The sequence below is a fragment of the Peromyscus californicus genome, unplaced genomic scaffold (genome assembly GCF_007827085.1).
Source record: "Peromyscus californicus insignis strain IS unplaced genomic scaffold, ASM782708v3 Scaffold_14__1_contigs__length_90479793_seg_2, whole genome shotgun sequence".
In the NCBI taxonomy this organism is placed as follows: Eukaryota; Metazoa; Chordata; class Mammalia; order Rodentia; family Cricetidae; genus Peromyscus; species Peromyscus californicus.
In genome coordinates, this window is record NW_026294436.1 from 7,900,469 (window position 1) to 7,919,876 (window position 19,408).

At 47.6% G+C, this 19,408-nt stretch overlaps 1 long non-coding RNA gene across 3 annotated transcripts in view; it reads left to right on the forward strand.

The window, feature by feature from the left end:
- The window catches only part of LOC128109606 (uncharacterized), a 77,440-nt gene that overhangs the window by 24,614 nt on the left and 33,418 nt on the right, over positions 1-19,408 (forward strand). The window contains exon 1 of one of the 3 annotated variants that reach the window (XR_008217853.1): positions 8,182-8,285. The exons of the other annotated variants lie outside the window; for them this stretch is intronic. This is a non-coding gene — a long non-coding RNA (uncharacterized LOC128109606). Of the gene's footprint in view, positions 1-8,181; positions 8,286-19,408 lie in introns of those variants that run through there. 3 annotated transcript variants of the gene reach the window in all.

Here is a 19,408-nt window from a genome sequence, read left to right on the forward strand (position 1 = left end):
CTTTCTTTTTCTTCCTTCTTTCCTTCCTTCCTTTCTCCCTCCCTCCATCTATCCATCCATCTATCTATCTATCTATCCATCTATCTTCTACATATTTATTTATTTATGGAGCTGAGGACTGAACCCAGGGCTTCACATTAAAATCATATGCCTTACCACTGAGCTACATCACCTGCCCTGAAAACAGCCACAGAATTTTTTGTTTGTTTGTTTTTGTATTTTTTGTTTTGCTTTGCTTTGCTTTTTTTGTTTTGTTTTTCGAGACAGGGTTTCTCAATGTAACAGCCCTGGACCTGCCTCTTCCTCCCAAGTACTGGGATTAAAGGCTTGTGCCACCATGTTCAGCTATATATATTTGTGTGTGTGTGTGTGTGTGTGTGTGTGTGTGTGTGTGTGTGTGTGTGTGTGTGTGTGTGTTCATGTATGGGCATGTGGAGGACAGAGGTCAACTTTGGGTGCTGTTTCTCAGGATGTCATTCACCTTGTGTCTGGGGATAGCATCTCTCACTGTGTGGGAGATGACCAAGTAGGCTAGGCTGGAGGACTAGCGACCCCCAGGGTCTATCTCTCCTCTTAGCATTGGGGTTATAAGTGCACACAGTTATGTTCAGATTTATATGTGAGCTCTGGGGACTGAACTCAGGTCCTTGTGCTTACAAGACAAGTCATTTACTGACTGAGCATTGTCCCAGCCCCAAAGAGAAAAATTTTAGTGGAAGATTTAGGCATCATAGTCTTATCCACCTCTAACTAAAGGGGGATGGGTAATTCAAAAGGTAAAAGTGCCCCCTTCAGCTGGTTCAAGGGGGGACAGGAGAAGCTTGTCTTTTGTAAATGCCCTCTCCACAGCTGCTCTCAAATTTTGCAACTTATTGGCTGGCCTGTGTGGCAAGGTTTGTTTGTTTTGATTGAGATAGGGGTTTTGGTGTCAGAAGGTATCTGATTAGAGACACCATGGCTTGGGGTAAGAAGGGAAGGGACTTTCTTATTCTTAGTCCAGGGCCTTCTTTGAAAGGCTAGAGAGGTGTCCTTTACTAAGAGAAGCACCCTAAATGCCAGGGAAGAGTTCTTTATCTCTGGTAGCCAGAGAAGAAGTGGGATGGAGCCAGGAGGAAACCGAAATTTCCCAGGGGAGGAGCTCAGAAGGGTCTGAAGGAGATGATCTTTGTTATGGGGACTATGGCAGTCACCACGGGCCAGGGTGTCGGTGACTACCTGCCACTGCCCAGGTCCTCTGAAGTCCACTACTTGGACCCTGGCCTCCAAACTGACATTAGTTATACTATCCACATCACTGAAACAAAGGCGGGTGACTGTTTTTATGTGCATGGTGAATACATGTGTGTGGATTTGAGTGTGTGCAAATGTGAAAGCAGGTGTGTGTGCATGTGTGTGTGTGTGTGTGTGTGTGTGTGTGTGTGTGTGTGTGTGTGTGTGTTTGCACATGCATGGGTGTGGAGGCCAGAGGTCAATGTCAGCTGTTGCTCCTCTGTTGGTCTCCACACTATTTATTATCTATAGAGACTTTTCTCTGTGTGTATGCATACACACACGAGACACAGCACACTTGTGGAGCGGTCCTCACCTTCCACTGTGTTTTGAGACAAGGTCTCTCTTGTTTCTGATGCAGTGCTTCATACAAGCTTCTGGGTGATTTGCCATAGGGGTGAAGGGACTAGAGATGCAAGTCCCCGACTTTTCTTTTAATGTGGATTCTGGGGATCAAACTCAGGTCATCAGGCTTGCTAGAAAAAGTGCTCTTCCTAGTGTGGCCAACTCCTTGGCCCCCCCCACCTTTGTTTTTGAGACAGAGCTCACCAGGTGGTTAAGCTGGTGAGATTACAGTTGAGGAGTTTGGGACATAGAAGGTAGAAGTCAAATGCTGATTCAGACTTCCTTCAGACAAGGCGAAAATCAGAACCAACCCTTCAAGGCTGTCTCCTGCCCTCTATGTGTATGCCACACACACACACACACACACACACACACACACACACACACACGAATGCAGAATGCACATTCACAGTTCACACACATGCTCCTCACACATACTCATAACACACACACACACACACACATACACACACACACACACACACACACACACACACACACACCCACCAGAGAGAGAGAGAGAGAGAGAGAGAGAGAGAGAGAGAGAGAGAGAATACATCCTCCATTTTCTATCTATTCTACCCCTAGAATTTTTTTTCTATAACTGTACCCACAAAATGGGCACATATTAGGATACTCACGAAAGGACTGAGAAAAACAAAGGATGAAGACACAAGAATTCTGGGAGCATGAGTTAGGTATGTGTGGGACAGCACAGGGTAGACGCCATGCAGACATCAGGAAGAGTAAGAGCTCTGTGTTTGCCTGAGTGGAACAATCCCTCACATGCAACACTAAGTGAAAAGTTATTACAGGGCTTTCGAGATGGCTCAGGGGTAAAGAGGCTTGTCACACGAGTCCGATGACCTGACCTTTGGTCCCCAAGACCCACTTGGAGGAAGGAAAGGATGGACTCCTGCCAGTTGTCTTCTGCACACGTTGTGACATGAACCCACCCGCATATAATAAGGAGTAAGGGTGAGAAAAAGATAAACACTAAGGAAGGTGACTGGGATCGACTGTCACTCTCTGAAAGTGAGCCTGGGTGTGCTTCCCAGGGAGGCTGGCAGCCATGGAGTAGAGGCCTGAGAAGGAGCCCAGCAGGCTTAGCTGAGGGCCACAGAACACTGGTGAGTGTGGAGGAGGCAGAGCACTCAGAAGTGTTGAAGGTGCCCCTCCCCAAATACAATGTAAATAAGACAGAGTTTAAAAGCACCAAGAGTTTTGAAAACAAACATTAACTGGATAGACTCAAAGCTCATTTCCAAGAATCTGTTCACCTGATTCCCCACTCCCCTCCCAGTCCCTCCGAGCCCCAGTCCCTAACGTGCAATCTCTGAGGCCTGGGAGGCCACTTTGCGCTTTATAAAATCTCTTGACTAGGTCCCAAATGGTGTTGTGAGCTGAGCTCTTCCCAGCAGGTGGGGCTGGAGCACCCTGGCCTTTCTGAGGTTGGAGCAGGTGGGATAGCATTCGGAGTCACGTGACTACATGCCCCCCTCAGAGCCGGGTGCACTGTGGTGTCACAACTGCTACAGCAGACGTTTAAATTAATTCATGGACTCTGGGCAGGTAGCCTGAGTTTGAATCCCAGCTGGGCAAATTATAGACTGTGGGACTTAGGATAATTTTTCTTTACTTCTCTGTGTTATATAACCAGTGAAAGTGGGTTAATTGTAGTCAAGAGCTCAGTCAAACTGTGAGGGCTAAAAATGAGATAGAAGTCACGATGCCACAAAGCATTTGGCATTGAGCCTGACTGGGAGAGAGTGATAATATTAGCTACCGTTGTGTCTGTCTGTGTGTCTGTGCATGTGAATGGATGTTCATGCATGTGTAGCTCCACGTGTGTGTGGGCATTTATTGGGGCTGGAAGTCAACCTTTATCATCTTGGTTTTTTTTTTTTTTTTTTGGTTTTTCGAGACAGGGTTTCTCTGTGTAGCTTTGCGCCTTTCCTGGGACTCACTTGGTAGCCCAGGCTGGCCTTGAACTCACAGAGATCTGCCTGGCTCTGCCTCCCGAGTGCTGGGATTAAAGGCGTGCGCCACCACTGCCCGGCTATCATCTTGTTTTTTAAGGCAGGGTCTCTTACTGGCCTGGAGCTCACTGAGTAGACTAAACCGGGTGGTTAGCAATCCCCAAAGATTCTCCTGTCTCTGTCTCCCCAGCATTGGGGTCATAGGTGCATACCATCACACCTAGTTCATTTATTAGTGAGTTAGTTAGTTTATTTATTTACTTACCTATCTATCTATCTATCTATCTATCTATCTATCTATCTATCTATCTATCATCTATCTATCTATCTATCATCTATCTATCTATCTATCTATCTATCTATCTATCTATCTATCTATCTATTTATTTATTTATTTATCTATGTGTGTGTAGGTTGTTAGATTTCAAACCTGGGACAAATGGCTGAGGTGCCTATTTAATATATCAGAGTGGACCTGGCCTCCAGATTCTCCCAGCATCCCTCAGTCCCTGCCTGCTCCAGGGTATAGCTGGCATACTCTGCCCTCTACCTGAACTCTCCAGCCCAGGGGCTGGGCTGCCCTTCCCCAGAGGCTCTTCCTATATAACCCAGCCATTTGGGGTACCCGCCCCTTTTGTACCTTTGCCCTCCTGGCTGCTACACCTGGTTCCCCTCTCCCCCTTTTCTTTTCTTCTCCCCCGTCTCCCCACATGGCCCTGGTCAGTCTGGCTGTGTCTGTTCTGGACCCTCCCAGATGTCTCTGACTCTGCCTGTGCTCTCCCTTTTATCTCTAATGAACTTTCTCCTCCACCGTACCTAAGAGCAGTCATGTCCTTTCCTTTCCTTTTAATTTCTTTCTTTTCATTCATAGGTCAGAGGATAATTTGCAGGAATTGGTTCTCTCTTTCTACCATAGGAGTTCTGGGGACCAAACTTAAGATGGTCAGGCTTGCTATCCTTATCTGCTGAGTCATCTTGCCAGTCACACTCAGCTTTTTTTTTTTTTTTTTTTTTCTTAATTTGGGTTCTGGAGATCTAACTCAAGTCCTCATGTGTGTGCGACGCAATCTATCTCCCAACCTACTATTCTTATCATTTTCTTGAAATACTCGAACAGGTAGCCAGCCATCTGCTGATCTTCAGTGAGTTAGGCTATAGGTTGACTACAAAGGTTTTGACACACAAGGAGATGACAGGTAAATCTAATCAATCTTATCAATAAAAGCCAGGAGTCAGGTATTGGGGTAAAAACCTGAAAGATCATAGAAGCTGGGGAGCAGCCACAGTCGCTTCCTACCTCTCTGGTTCCTCCCACGAGAAAGGCCTAGATCCTCTCTCCGCCCCGCCTTACCACTCCCTGTCTCCTCTCTGTACAGACCTCCAGACCTCTATGGTTAACTAGTGCCTAGCTCTGCCCTCTGACTCCAAGCAAGCCTCATTTGTCAGAACACAAGCAAAATATCACACAACAAAAAGAGATGTTGGAATTGTCACTTGCACTGTGGAGACTTGAGCGTTCTGGACCTATAGATCCCAGAAACAGACAAGACACACCCAGTTAGGCCATCACTTTCTTACAGGAAACTCTTTCTCAACTGGCTGCTAACTATGAGGGACCTCATTAGGGAGGATTCCCTAGAGCTTGTTTTGAAGAAAACCCTGTTGGAGGGGCCAGGGAGTGCTCAGTCAGCAGAGCGTTTGCAGTGTAATCGTAAAGATCTGGGTTTGAATCCCAGATCCAGAGGCTGTGTCGGGTCCCGGCAAGACAGACATAGGTACATCTCCGGGACTTGTTGGCTGGCCAGTCTAGCTGAAACAGTGAGATCCAGTGAGAGATCCTGTCTCAAAAGCTAAGGTGGAGAGAGATTGAGGAAGATGCTTGGCATTGACATCTGGCCTACACACACACACACACACACACACACACACACACACACACACACACACACACAGCACAGAGATCCTGTGATCCTGTTTAGGTCATTAAGGAACATGGAGTGTTTGGAGTAACCCAAGAGGATAATGAAAATTAAGTATAGAAGACTTCAGTGAGGGGGGAGGCAATGTTCCCACCACAAGGGAAACTGCAGAATTTTCCAAGATACGACGTGCAAAGAAAAGGAGAGGCCGTGCTGAGGAAGCTGCAGCACTGTGGCTGTATTTCTTGGGAGGTAACATAATGAAGTATAAAAAGGAAGTTAGGACAAAAGACAGGCAGAGCCAGTAGAAGAGGATGGAGAGCCAGGATCTGAGGGGTCTTAGCAGGGGCAAAAGATTCTAAAGAATTCTAAAGTCAAGGATGGGGGAACCAGGTGCTGGCTGTGGAGGTGAGCAAAGGAATTTGGTAGTAACTCACGCAGCATTCCTCTTCCCACATGAGGTGATACAGTGACCCTCTGCCTGTGAAAGGGTGAGGAGGTGAGCAGCTGAGACATGACAGTCTGTAGGTGTGCTCATTTTAAAAAGCCAGCCAGGAGCTGGGGATGCCCTACAGTTCAGTCCGTAGAGGTCTTGTCCGGGATGCAAGAAGCCCTGGGGTTCCATCCTCAGCACCACAGAAACCTGGTACTGATGGTACCCACCTGTAACCCTAGCACTTGGGAGGCGAAGACAGGAGAATTAGAGTCTATGGTCGTCCACTACATAGAGATTCAGGTCAGTCTGCAATACACGGGACCCGTCTCAAAAGAAATGAGAAATAAAACAAAAGGAAGAATAGCGGAAGAGGGTATCAGACTCAGATGCGGGCTCCTGCTGCCTTGATGTTGATTAGAACTCAATAAAACAGATTATTTTAAAAATCTTTCATTTACATTCATGTGTGTGTGTGTGTGTGTGTGTGTGTGTGTGTGTGTGTGTCTGTGTGTCTGTGTCTGTGTGCATGTGCCACGGTACATGTACGGAGAGCAAAGGCTGGTTCTAGAATTTTTTTTTACTAACATGTTGGGGCCTGGGGATGGAACTCAAGGTGTCAGGTTCGGCTGCAAGTGCCTTTCTTTACACACTAGGCCGCCTCATCAGCTGCTGCTTTACTTTTTTATCTCAAGTTCCCTATATTCTATGAGTGGATCAGGCTAAAACTATAAAGAAGTGGCCCTTCCCAAGCCGGGTGCTTACATTTCAATGTTTGTGTTCCTCCTTCGCACGTACATGTGTTTGTGTGTGTGTGTGTGTGTGTGTGTGTGTGTGTGTGTGTGTGTGTGTGTGTGCGTGCGCGTGCGCGCGCTGAGCCACATCCCCAGCCCCTTGCGTGTTTTTAGGGGAGAAGCATGAAGGGCTTTCTGCTGCATGTTCCTGACCTCTGCCCCCTCTTCAGATGTTTCTTCCACCACTTCTAGGTCGAGGCATCTGCTACAGTAATGTGTGGGTTGGTGATGCAAGCTTCACCAGGAATCTGAAGGCTCCTGGGCCAAGCTCTTCAGTATGAGGCTAGGGCCACTTTTCCCATATCATTGGCCGGGCAGCTTAGCACACATGCAGTAGTCTGCTGCTTAGCATGCGGAAAGGTGCAGGTGTATGGTCAACAGAGCCAAGCACTGGCATCAACCAAACCTATCCAGGACCCTACCAGGGCAATCAACACCTCCCTACGCCCATGTCATCAGGGAAGCGCGATTGAGTCTCAGTGTGCTGATGAGAGAAGAAAGGAAAACAAGAGCTACGATGATCTTTTTTAATTTTTCTTTTTTTATTTCACTACAGCAAAATCTCAGATGCAGGAAAACCAGTACCAACCCTCCACCCCCACTCCCCAACACACACACGCACCCTTGGAATCCAACTTAACATTGTAAGCATTTTCCTTGCAGCCTCCCAAAGTTTAAATATTAATTTGCCTGTAATTGGCGGAGAAAACAAACAAGCAATTAAAAACGTTACAGAACTGACTTTCTCTTTCCTGCGCCTGGCCCTTCCCTTTCATTTCCTCCCACCGCCTAGAACTGGCTGTAAGACAATAGGACCCCAGGCTGTGTGGAATTCTAAGCCCCGCTTGCCTTAAAGCTACAATATGGATTTAATTTATATGCAAATGAAAGCAATAAAAAGGCAGACACTGTAGAAATTATAGGGTTTCCCCCTCCCCGCCTTTTCTTAGGAGAGCACAAATCCTTTCTCTCCTCTTCCGACTAAGACCTAATTATTATTGGTTCTCGCCACCCTCCACCCCCCCCAACTCTGGGTGTAAACTGGGCCATTTAAGGAAAACAATAGAATATTGGAGCATTCCGGGAATTTCACAGTCCGACTGTCTCCCCCCCCCTCCCCCCGACAGGGCATGCAGGGGTTCTTCTGTTGACCAGCAGAACGCAGACCTGATCAAAGGCTACCGGAAGCCTTAAGTAGACCAAAATGGGGGCTCAAATATGCTAATGGACGAGCTAAATATACTTTAATCCTGTTATAATACAAGGTAACTTGGAGGCAGGGAACAGGCCTGGTGGCTTTAGCCGGGGTGGAGGGGGCCCCTGGAGCACCCCTGTGAGGGTTGAATAGAAGTTGCTTCCTATTCTTTCTCTGGTTGGGGGTGGGGTTGGGGACTTCCTTCCTCAGATGCCCACACCAGCCCCGCCTGTCCCGTTTACAGAGTGTCAACAGTTGGGTGAGCAAGCCCGCAGTGTTTAGATCAGTACCCTGTGACCTTCCACATTGAAGTGCGCCATTCAGCCAAGCCTTCCAGCTGTTGCCTGAACGGTGAGAGGTTTTTGTTGTTTTTTTTCCTCCCTTCTTCTTTCTTCTTCTTCTCTTTTAGAGTAGGGCATGGCTTAGGAGGACACTAGGCAACAGTTTTAAATTAGGACCTCCCCACCCACCACCCAGCTTGTGTTTTCAGAGCCGGGGGGGAAGCCTGGCTACAGGGCTGGCAGATGTATTTGGGAACAGAATTAAGCAGACCTGGAGGGGAATGGGCCTCTCAGCTCACTTTCAGGACCCAGACTTCAGTCTTCCGGCAGCCTAGGCCTCGGGCCATGACTTCTGGCAGCTTAGGCCCTATCTGCTTTAGACACAGTTCGAGTTGGAAGGTCTATGTCAATCCTTGTGCAGTCAGATCAACTGCTGATACCAGAAGATTGGGGGGGAAAAAAAAAAGGTCACTGTGAGGCCTCCCTCAGAGACAGGAGCTCATCTTTGAAGTGGGGATCAGAGGGGCGGGTAAGGGACCCACATAGCTGTCTGTTAAGTACAAATTACATAGTGGCTATATAAAGTCTCAATGGTGTATTTTGAGTCGCCTGGTTTTGTGAGAACCTCGGCTTGTGCCCTCTGAGATACTGAGCCTGTGACCGGCAGCCCAAATGGCGCTCCGGTCTCGCTTCTGTTTGTGCATGGTTGTGTTTTTCTGTCTTCCCCTTTTCTTTGCTCCTCTCCCTTCTCCCATCTTTCTGCACCCATCGAAACTCCATGCGAATGCTGTAAGCAGAAACCTTCAGGCGCCCTTCATCTGGAGGTTGTCCACCTCATAAAGTGGGCCACAAAGTGAATGAACCACCAACAAAATGAACCAATGAAATCTTAAAACCAGCACTGAGCAAAGAGAACATTCCTCTTTCCCTGTCACTTAGGCCTTGGTTTCCAAACCCTAACCCTAACCCTAACCCTAGAGTTAGAGAAACTGTATGCCTGCTTCCTCAACTCTCCATCTGAGGCTCAGGGGGGCCTCTGTCCAGCAGACGTTCAGGGGGATGAGTAAGGACTCAGGACCCCCCAGCTGTTCCATCTCTATTCTGCTTGGTAGCAAGGAATGTTACCCCAAAAGTACAGAGGAGACCTTTGGGGGAGGGAGGGAACCACAGGTATTGAGAGAAGTCTGGAATTTGACTCTGGTCCTACCACAAGTGAAGCTGTGATTTGGGGCAAATTCTTATTCTTCCGGCTGGGGTTATTTAATCTGTAAAATAAGGGTGAAAATAGCTCTCGCAGGCTGTCGGGATTAGGTGTGATAATCTCTGCAGAGTGCTTGGTGTGCAGAGCCTGGAAGCAGCTGCTGACAGGTGACTCTCTTAGGACTGAACCCTGCTCCGGCAGGATGTCATTATCCCTGGTCAAGAAAGAGTCCTTCGGTACTTTCAGGACAGCAAGAGGAAAACTCAGCTCTCTGTTTAAAGCTCTTCTGCATGGTTCTGTAGCCCAATAAATTTTTCTTACTTAAGGCATTGATGTTTGCTGAGGCCTGGCTCAGGTGAATAAGATCTGTGGTTTTGGGCGTCTCTAAGGTTCCCTCCGACCTCCCCTTTCCTTTTGAATAGCTTCCTCAAATCCTGCCTAGAGTTAAGACCTCCTCAAGTCTACGGGGCCGCTGGGGGTTGGGGGTGGTGACAACTCTGTACAAATGTCTTCTGCAGACAACACGTTCTTGCCTTGAACAAAACACTCACCCCCAGCAATGGATCATGGAGCTCAAGTCATCTTTTCTGGGCTTATGACTCATAAAATGGTTTTAATTATATAGTATTTTTCCAAGTAAACAACCCAACTGAAAAAGGAAAACAACATTAATTTTTGTCAAAGTAAGTTAGGGCCAATCCCAGTTAATGACATCAGTGACTGGACATCTCATACTGACCTTGTTCTGTGTCTGACCCCTCCTATCAGTAACAATAGAAAAACAGAAACCAGTTCCCAGAGACACAAGAACCCCAAACCACCTCAAGCATAAGAATCTAGACCCACAGGGAATCCAAGAGTCATTTTGGTAATACTTTTGTCAGGGGAAAATTATGCAAAGATCTTGGTCCCCATTACAGACTAACACAATATTATCCCTACTATGGTATGAGCCATGAAATATATTCCAGTTCACTTCCAAAATGCCGTAGCAAATATGTGGATAGCGGCAGCATCCACTGAGCTATCCCCTCTGCTTCCTTTATTTAAACTCTCCTTGTCACACACATTCATTAACATCTCCCCCCACCATGTCTCATTACTATCTCATCAAACATTTATTATTACTTGAAGATAGATAATTAAAATTTTATACAGTTATTTCTCCATATGACAATCTAGCAGATTTCCAACCTGCCTCATCCACCCCAGCACTCAACACACACTCTAACCACTGCATCAAAAAACTCAAGAACTTTCGATTTGATGAACAGAAAGCTTAGGAACAAGTTCTAAGATACATTTTTGAATGGAAGTATAGACGTCTGGCCAGATGAAGTTTGTTCTTCATCAAATAAATAACTGGATTCCACTGATAATATTGTAAGATTCATGAACAATGTAAATGGGTGATTTTAAGGCTTGAACTGGATTTGTTAGAATTGAGTACTCCCAGACAGCAGAGGCAATAAATGTAAAAAAGATTAGCGAAGAATTACCCTTTCCAGATGCCTGCTACATTTAGGATTAGAGGTCCCGATACGTGTTACATATCACACAAACTGCCCAGAGCCTGCAAGTATCAGGTTCATCAAGAGGAGTGAGAGGCCTTTCTTGCCTGGAATTTAAGAGTGGAGGCTGGTTTCTCGGCTACTTACAGCTCGGAAGGGATTTCCGGATGGTGGGAAGGTCCAGCATTAGCAAAAGGGGATCCTCTTGTCCTTCCCGTGCAGTTTCTCAGTCCAGACCCTGACTTCTAGCAGAACAATCATGTGAGACCAAACTCCACCTAAGGGGCTTGGCTCAAAATTTATAAAATTATATGAACTTGGTTTGGGGGAGGCACAATTCCTCACTCGGATTTTTTGTTACCAAAACAATTACTGCCAAGCTCTGGGAAGTCTGGGCTCTTGCTATTTTTTTCCCCCATCAATAGGCAAACCAGAGATATGTCAGTTTAGTCTGTCTAGATCAATTCAACTGATTAATGCAACTTTTTAAGAAAAAAACAGGAGTGGTGCCCTTCAAATACTTCTCACCTAGTCCAAAGAAGGGGAAGCTCTGGGTTACGGAGCTGCAACTCTTACTTGGTGAAAAACACACTCTGCCCAGCCCCTCAAAATCTCAGGGATCCCAGGCTGGCCTCAAACTCATTAAGTAATGGAGGATGACCTTGAACTCCTGAGCCTTCTGCTCCGACCTCCTGAGTGCTGGGATGACAGGCTTGTATGTAGCACAAGTGCTGGCTGAGATTACAGGCTTGTTCCTGGTCTGCGCAGTGCTGCCCCACCCCCTACTCCCCAGATAGAACAAAGTTTTGTGTATGCTAGGCAAACACTCTGCCCCTTTTCTTTTCTTTGGGGCTTTTGGTTCTCTAGTAAGATGCTTGATATACACTGGACAGGTAGGACAGGGGCTGGCTAGCTGAGGCAGGCCTGCTGAAGGGGCCAAGGGCCTACAGTAGACTTATGTTTTGGTATGTATGATGTTGCCTGAGCAGGCACTGAACTTAACAGGTTTTGGGAGGAGGACTTGTAGTTTTAGCAGATGCTGTTTGATATTTCTGGGGAGATGCTGGGGTCTGTGCAGGGAATAGATGGGCTACGGTACAGCTGACGCTGTGTGCTCACCACTTGACATCTTTTCTCCTAATCATAGGATCTTAGCAACAATCACATACCCCAGCTACAAGTTTTTTTTTTAAACCACTTTCTCCACTATGTGTGTGTGTGTGTGTATGTGCGCGCGCGCATGTACACGGGGTTGTCAGGGTGGAACTCAGCTTGTCAGAGGTGGCAGAGAGCACCCTTACTTGCTGAACCACAGCCCCCCATTAGCATGTAAAAGGCAGAGAGCCTACCTGAAGTAACTTCATTCCCTGGCTTCTTTGTGCCTCCCTGCATGGAGCAAATGGAAGCTGAGGAGCACAGCAAGAGGCGCAGGTGATTCAGTCTCAGCAGTTTCTAGACTGCTGTCCTGGGAGGCCTGAGAAAGTGGCCGGGCTCAGGATGGGAGCACTGTGAGATGATACGGTGGAGAGGGAGTGCTGGGCACAAGGTGGCCCACCCAGAGTCACACCTTGATCCAGTCTTTATTGGGCACACAGGGATAAGCAAGGTGGAGAGCTTCTGAGGTGGGGTAGTTTTGACCTCTCCAGGATAAAATGTGAGCCCTCTGAGGAAGGTGCCAGGGTGCTGTTGACCACTGTAACTCCTATGACCTACTGCCTAATGCCTCATGACCACCTCCCAAGAACTGTGTGCAGCTGAATTTAGTTCAAGCCTACCTTCTAGGCACTCTTTCCAAAAGGCCATCAGATGCTCCGGAAGGAAGCCTTTTCTTCCGTCTTTGGACTATAGACACTTGAGGCTCAGCCATCCCTTCTCAGGCCTTGAGACACAATGCCTTGTGACTATTTGTGAATCTAAAGACTGTTTCTGTCTACAGCTTAGTTGATTTCTTTGGGGTGGTATACTCAGAGAAGGATCTGCCTTCAAATGATTTTATATTTGTGTCTATGTGTGTACAGGTACAGGTGTGTGTGTGTGTGTGTGTGTGTGTGTGTGTGTGTGTGTGTGTCTGTGTGTGTGTGTGTGTGTGTGTGTGTGTGCACATGTGGTGGTCAGAGGTCACCCTTGGGTGTTTCTCAGGAGGTGACAGCCTTGGTTTTTGTTTTGTTAGACAGGGTTTCTCTATGTAGCCCTGGCTGTCCTGGAACTTGCTCTGTAGACCAGACTGGCCCCAAACTCACAGAGATCTGCCTGCCTCTCCTCCTGAGTGCTGGGATTTAAAGGTGAGTGCCACCACTCAACTGTTTGATTTTTTTAAACCAACCTTCTTTCCTTCCTTCTAACAGTTTTTGAATTATTTTAATTTTTTTTTCCTGTGTAACTTTGGAGCTTGTCCTGGGACTCACTTGGTAGCCCAGGCTGGCCTCAAACTTGCAGAGATCCACCTGCTTCTGTCTCCCGAGTGCTGGGATTAAAGGTGTGTGCCACCACTGCCCGGCTTGAATTACATTCATTTTTTTATGTGTTCGTGTGCACCACAGCATGCCCATGGACATCAGAGGACAACTTGGAGTTGTTGACTGTCTTCTTCCTCCATGTGGGTCCCAAGGACTGAACTCAGGTCATTAGACTTGGTGGCAGGAGCCTTTACTGTAGCTGAGTCATCTCACTTTTCCTACACTCTGATATTTTAAAAAGGGTCTCACAGAATCTGGAGCTCACCATAGGGCAAGGTTGGCTGGTCAGCTAGCCCCAGGGATCTGCCTGTGTCTGCCTCCCAGTACTGGAATTACAAGCACACTCTACCACACCAGCTTTTAACATGGAGGCTGAGGCTTAAGCTCAGGTCCCCACGATTGCTTAAACATTAAGATGTCCTTCTGGACCGGATCTTTACTTCTGATTGGAAACAAAATGAGTTTTGTTGGTTAGTGTTCTGAGGGGTCATTGTCACAATGCATCTGTGACATAGATAACACTGAACCACCATGTAGGATGGAGGAAAAGTGAGTTCAAGAGTGTTCTGAAGCTTGGGAGGGTGTGGGAACTCTCTAACACATGCGTCCATCCCAGGACCTGCATGCCTCATGTGACCAAGGATGGCTATGAATTTGGCTCAATACCAAACTGTAAACTTATTCAAAACATTGAGTGTTTTTTTTTTAATGTCTCACCACATTTTCATAACTTTTGATGAGAACTTAAAATTTTTGGTACATTTTATTGTTATTGTTGTTGTTTTGTGGTGTGTGTGTGTGTGTGTGTGTGTGTGTGTGTGTGTGTGTGTGTGTGTGTGAGACAGAGGTAAGAAGACAACTTTCAGGAACTGGTTCTCCCCTTGCACCATGTGAGAGAGTCAGGATTGAACTCAGGTGGTCATCGTGCTGAGCTTCCTCGTTGGCTCTCCAGTCTAAACTTTGCAGATAACAATTTGTGCTTGCAATGTCAAAAATTTGGACATGTTTACAATGTACCTATTTTTCTTTTTCTTTCCAGTCCATGGAAAGCTAATGCACATTCATGATGGTCTGTTTGTCCTGGGACAGTTCAGTGCTTCACTGGATCTAGATGTGATCCGAAGGAGCAGCAAGCAGGCGAGAGAACAGGGTTAGAACGGTGAAGGATGGATCTTGCCCAGAGACAATAGAGGGCGGTGAGGTCTACGGCAAACTGATGTGGCCAACTTTGTCACGGGGTCATGACACACAGTCCTCGAGGACTCCCTCACTCAGACTGCAGAGGGACACCTTGAGCCTTTTAGGGTGTGTTTCCATGTTTGTCTGCCCTCAAAGGTCTTTGAGTTTCTCCTTGGGTCAAGGTTAAGTCTCTGTGTCTGCCGTACATATCTGGAATCTGTATGGACACAGTGAGCCAAAGAATAGCCCTCTCATTTTAACAGGGTCTGGGAGAGTAGAGATTGGGGGTCATCCAGACTGGAACAGGAAGAGCCTGCCAGGATCGTATAGCAGAAGCAAATGAATGTAGTCTTCAGCTTGCATTCTTCCTTAATTCTCCCTTCGCTGCGGTGGTGTCACTGAGAAATGCACTACTCGGCAAGCCAGACACAGCCTAACGTCAGGCAAATCTGAGCTCACCCTCACCCCTAGCCCCGTTAAATTGGTTTGATCAGCCTGGTGGCCTGGAATGTCTGAGGGCTTGCAAAAGACACAAGGGCATTTGTTGGGGGGTCTCATATACACTCCCAGATTTGACATGGCTCGACAGTTGCATGGCTCCTTCTGTCTGCCTCCAGGACAGACTCAGCTCCACTGCCCAGCCCCTGCCTCCCCACACAGGATAGTTAACACAAGCTGGCTCCTCTAGACAGCACCTGATTTAGAACAAAATTCTCATTTAAAAAAAAAAAATGAAGCCAGGGCTTGGGGAGACAGCTCTCAGTCAGTGAAGCATGAGGGCCTGGGTTTCATCCCCAGAAAGGGAAGCCTGGTGTGGTGTGACGGCACTTGGTTAGATGTACAACACTTGTGATGTGGAGACAGTCCGATCTCCTGGGCTCACTGGCCAACCACCCAAGCACACTGGGTGAGTGATAGGACAGCCAGACCCTATCTCAAAAAGAAAAAAACCTTGAGGCTGATGTCTGACCTCCACAGCACATGTTCGCACACGCACACGAACATGCACACTCACGCACATGCACAAACAAACAAACAAATAAACAACAGAGTCAGAGTTTCAGTGGAAAGTAGCGTAGGAATACTTCACAGAGCAGCTGAGTGGGAGGCGGCGCAGGATTGTGCTGAGAGTCCCAAAGGGATTTATTTCCTTTCTGAGACAGGATCTCCTTGGATAGCTCAGGCTGTCCTTGAACTTGAGATTCTCCCACCTCATCCCTCCAAGTGCTGGGATTACAACTGTTCCACTACACCTGTCCCAAAGATGATTCGTGTGTGTGTGTGTGTGTGTGTGTGTGTGTGTGTGTGTGTGTGTGTGTTTGCATGTCTCTCTCCCTCCCTCCGTCTTGATCTTCCTGCCTCAGCCTCCTGAGTGCTAGGATTGTAAGCATGCACTACCACAGCTGGCCTTCTGAATACATTTCTAAAAGACTTATTTTTACCCTTAACAACTGTGTGTATTCATGGATGTCTGTGTGTGGGCGTGTATAGGTGTCTGCAGAGGCCAGAAGATGTCAGACTCCCGGAGCTAGAGTCACCCAGCTGCTTTTTACATGGGTGCTGGGAAACCACACTCAGGTCCTCCGCCAGAACAGCGAAGGCTTGGGCTGCTGAGCCGTCTCTCCAGCTGCCCTCTGAATATTCTCTGCCTTGATGTTTGATGCTGGCATAATACGTTTGAGCCGTGTTTGGCCTAGAAGACCCTTGAGACGTTTTAGTAGCAGGAAGGACCTTGCTCTTCTGGTGTGTTCCCAGATGAGCCCGTGTCCCCCAGAAGTGGAGTGACTTGTGCTAGGTGTCCAGCTAGGCTGCTTGTCTGCTTAGGTGGGGGTGAAGTGGTTCTAGCTTTTTTTTCCTTGCTCTGCTAAGAGCTGGCCTCACAAGGACTCGATGGGACATCATATCATCTAAGTCACAGGCTGTGGGAACCTCACACTCTGTGTCACCAGACAGTGACAGTGCTTTAGAGCCATTAAGGACCTGGCACACGGCATGAGATTAGAAACCAGGGGCTAGGGGCCTGGGATGTGAGTCAGAGCCACATCTCATGTGTAAAGCTGTGAGTGCTGTCTCTGGCACCATAGTAAAGGTATCTCACTAATTCAATAAAATAAAATAAGTACACTGGGCACTGGGAAATGTTTCACTGGGTAAGAGTGCTTGCCATGTAAGCATGAGGACCTGAGTTCAAATCCCCAGCACCCATGTAAAGAGTTAGATGTGGCTGAATGCTTGTCTGTAACCTCCGTGCTGGGGGAGGGGGGAGTGGGGACAGAGAAATACTGGAGCTTGCAGCCCAGCTCCAAGTTCGGTGAGGAGACCCGGTGTCAAGGAAATAAGGTAGAGAGAGATGGAATGGGACACCCAGTGTTCTCTTCTGGAGTGTTCTCTCTCTCTTACATGTGTGCGCATGCACACACACACACACACACACACACACACACACACACACACACACGAAAGAATGAATGAACGAATGAATGAATTTGGGAATCTGGAGCGACTGTTCCGTTAGTAAAGTGTTTGCTTTGCTGCTGTGAGGACGTGAGCTGGGTTCCAAGCCCTTAGGAGCAAAGGGAAACTTGCCGTGCTTGTGGTAGCTGAGCAGTCAGACTCTGAGCTTTTGGACCGTCAGCCTAGTCCTCTTGGAGAGTTCTAGGTCAACAAGAGACCTGGTCTCAATAAAATAAAATAAAGTAGGCAGCACCTGAGGAATGACACCTGAGATTGTCGTCTGACCCCCTGCACATGTGGGCACACACACACACACACACACACACATAAAACCAAACAAATGGGCGGTGGGACTGGAGGGGGAAGAAGGGGCGTCGATCGAAAGTGTGCCTAAGAGACCGAGTTCTAGCTCTCAGGAGTGCTTCATTCTTCTGCTTCTGCTTGACGTCTTTTCTGTCTCTCGCCATCCGCTGTGGCTTGACGGAGGATCGTTTTCACTGTGTACACCCTCCCAATAGGATGCGGGGTCCACTGTGTTTGTCCAGTGAACATCACCAGCAAGGCACCCACGTATAAACAGGGTTGTGTTTGTGTCCACCCTTCCCTCAGGAGGCAGACGGGGTGAGTCAGCTGACGCGTCTGCAGCAGTGTTGCTAAGTGTGGGTAGAAAGTTCTAGAAACAAAGCTCAGGGCCCCCTTCATTCCTCATACACAACTCCACACTCTCGCAAGACAACTCCGATTCTAGCTCCAGTGTTTGTGGCTGGCACTGAAATTTTGAGTTAAAACAAAACAAAACAACTTGTTTCTTTTATTAAAGAACTCAAGGGATTCATGGACAGAGTTTTTTCTTGTCTGGCATGGTTGACACTAAAACAGAGCTTGCTGTATTAAGATAAAAAAAAGAAAAATGGAGGCTGGACTTGGTGGAGCTCAACTTTAATCCCACCGCTTGGGAGGCAGAGGCAGGGAGATCTCCACTGAGTCCAAGGTCAGCCTGGTCTACACAGCGAGTTCCAGACCAGCCAGGACTACAGAATGAGACCTCTGTCTCAACAACAACAACAACAACCACAACAATGTGTGAAGCTGCTGTTCTCCCTGTGATGTCGAGGTAGCATTCCAAATGGGAAAGACTTTTCCTTCACTTGAGGAAATGAGGAAGGAGCCTCAGTCTTGGACTTGGAGAGCTCTAAGGAAGTGTGTGTGTGTGTGTGTGTGTGTGTGTGTGTGTGTGTGTGTGTGCAATTCCATGGGTATCACCATGTGTATGAATGTGTATATGTGTTTAGGAGGGTACACACAGAGTATGCAAGTGTACAGGAGCCAGAGGACAGTGTCTGGTGCCATCTGTAGGTACACAGTCTGCCTCTCACAGTCTACCTCCTCTGAGACAGGTCTTCTCATTGACCTGGAGCTCACGAAGTAGTCTAGACGGGATGGTTACCGAGACCTAGGGAGCCACTTATCTTTGCCTCCTCCCTGCTGAGATTACACGCACCTGCCACCATGCCTGGAGCTCTAGCGCAGGCTCTGGGCGTAGAACTCAGGCCTCAGGCTTGTTAGACAAGCACGTGACCAACTGAATTATGTCCACTATAAATAAAGTAAAAGAATAAATGAAAAAATAAAATAAAATAGTTTCGAGTTAAACTTCATACGTTGTTTCTTTTTTCTCCCCTTCCGACATAAAATTTTGCATACTTGCCATATCACAGTGTAGTATAAATGCAACTCCTGTATACAAAGGAGGCAAATATATGTGGGTCAAATAGTAATCTTTGGCTTATTTTAGAGGTTTGAAACTAAAGACATAATATCTCTGAAATATATTTGCACAAAAAACAGAAATGAAGCCAAGCTGAAGGCAGAGAAAAGTAGTTCTGACTGTGTCAACAGAACACAAGAAACCAAGAATGGGTAGGCGGTCTGGTGGCTCACACTCAGGAGGCAGAGGTGAGGAGGGAAGGGTAGGAGGTCTGGTGGCTCACACTCAGGAGGCAGAGGTGAGGAGGGAAGGGTAGGCGGTCTGGTGGCTCACACTCAGGAGGCAGAGGTGAGGAGGGAAGGGTAGGCAGTCTGGTGGCTCACACTCAGGAGGCAGAGGTGAGGAGGGAAGGGTAGGAGGTCTGGTGGCTCACACTCAGGGGGGCAGAGGTGAGGAGGGAAGGGTAGGAGGTCTGGTATCTCACACTCAGGAGGCAGAGGTGAGGAGGGAAGGGTAGGAGGTCTGGTATCTCACACTCAGGAGGCAGAGGTGAGGAGGGAAGGGTAGGAGGTCTGGTATCTCACACTCAGGAGGCAGAGGTGAGGAGGGAAGGGTAGGAGGTCTGGTATCTCACACTCAGGAGGCAGAGGTGAGGAGGGAAGGGTAGGAGGTCTGGTGGCTCAC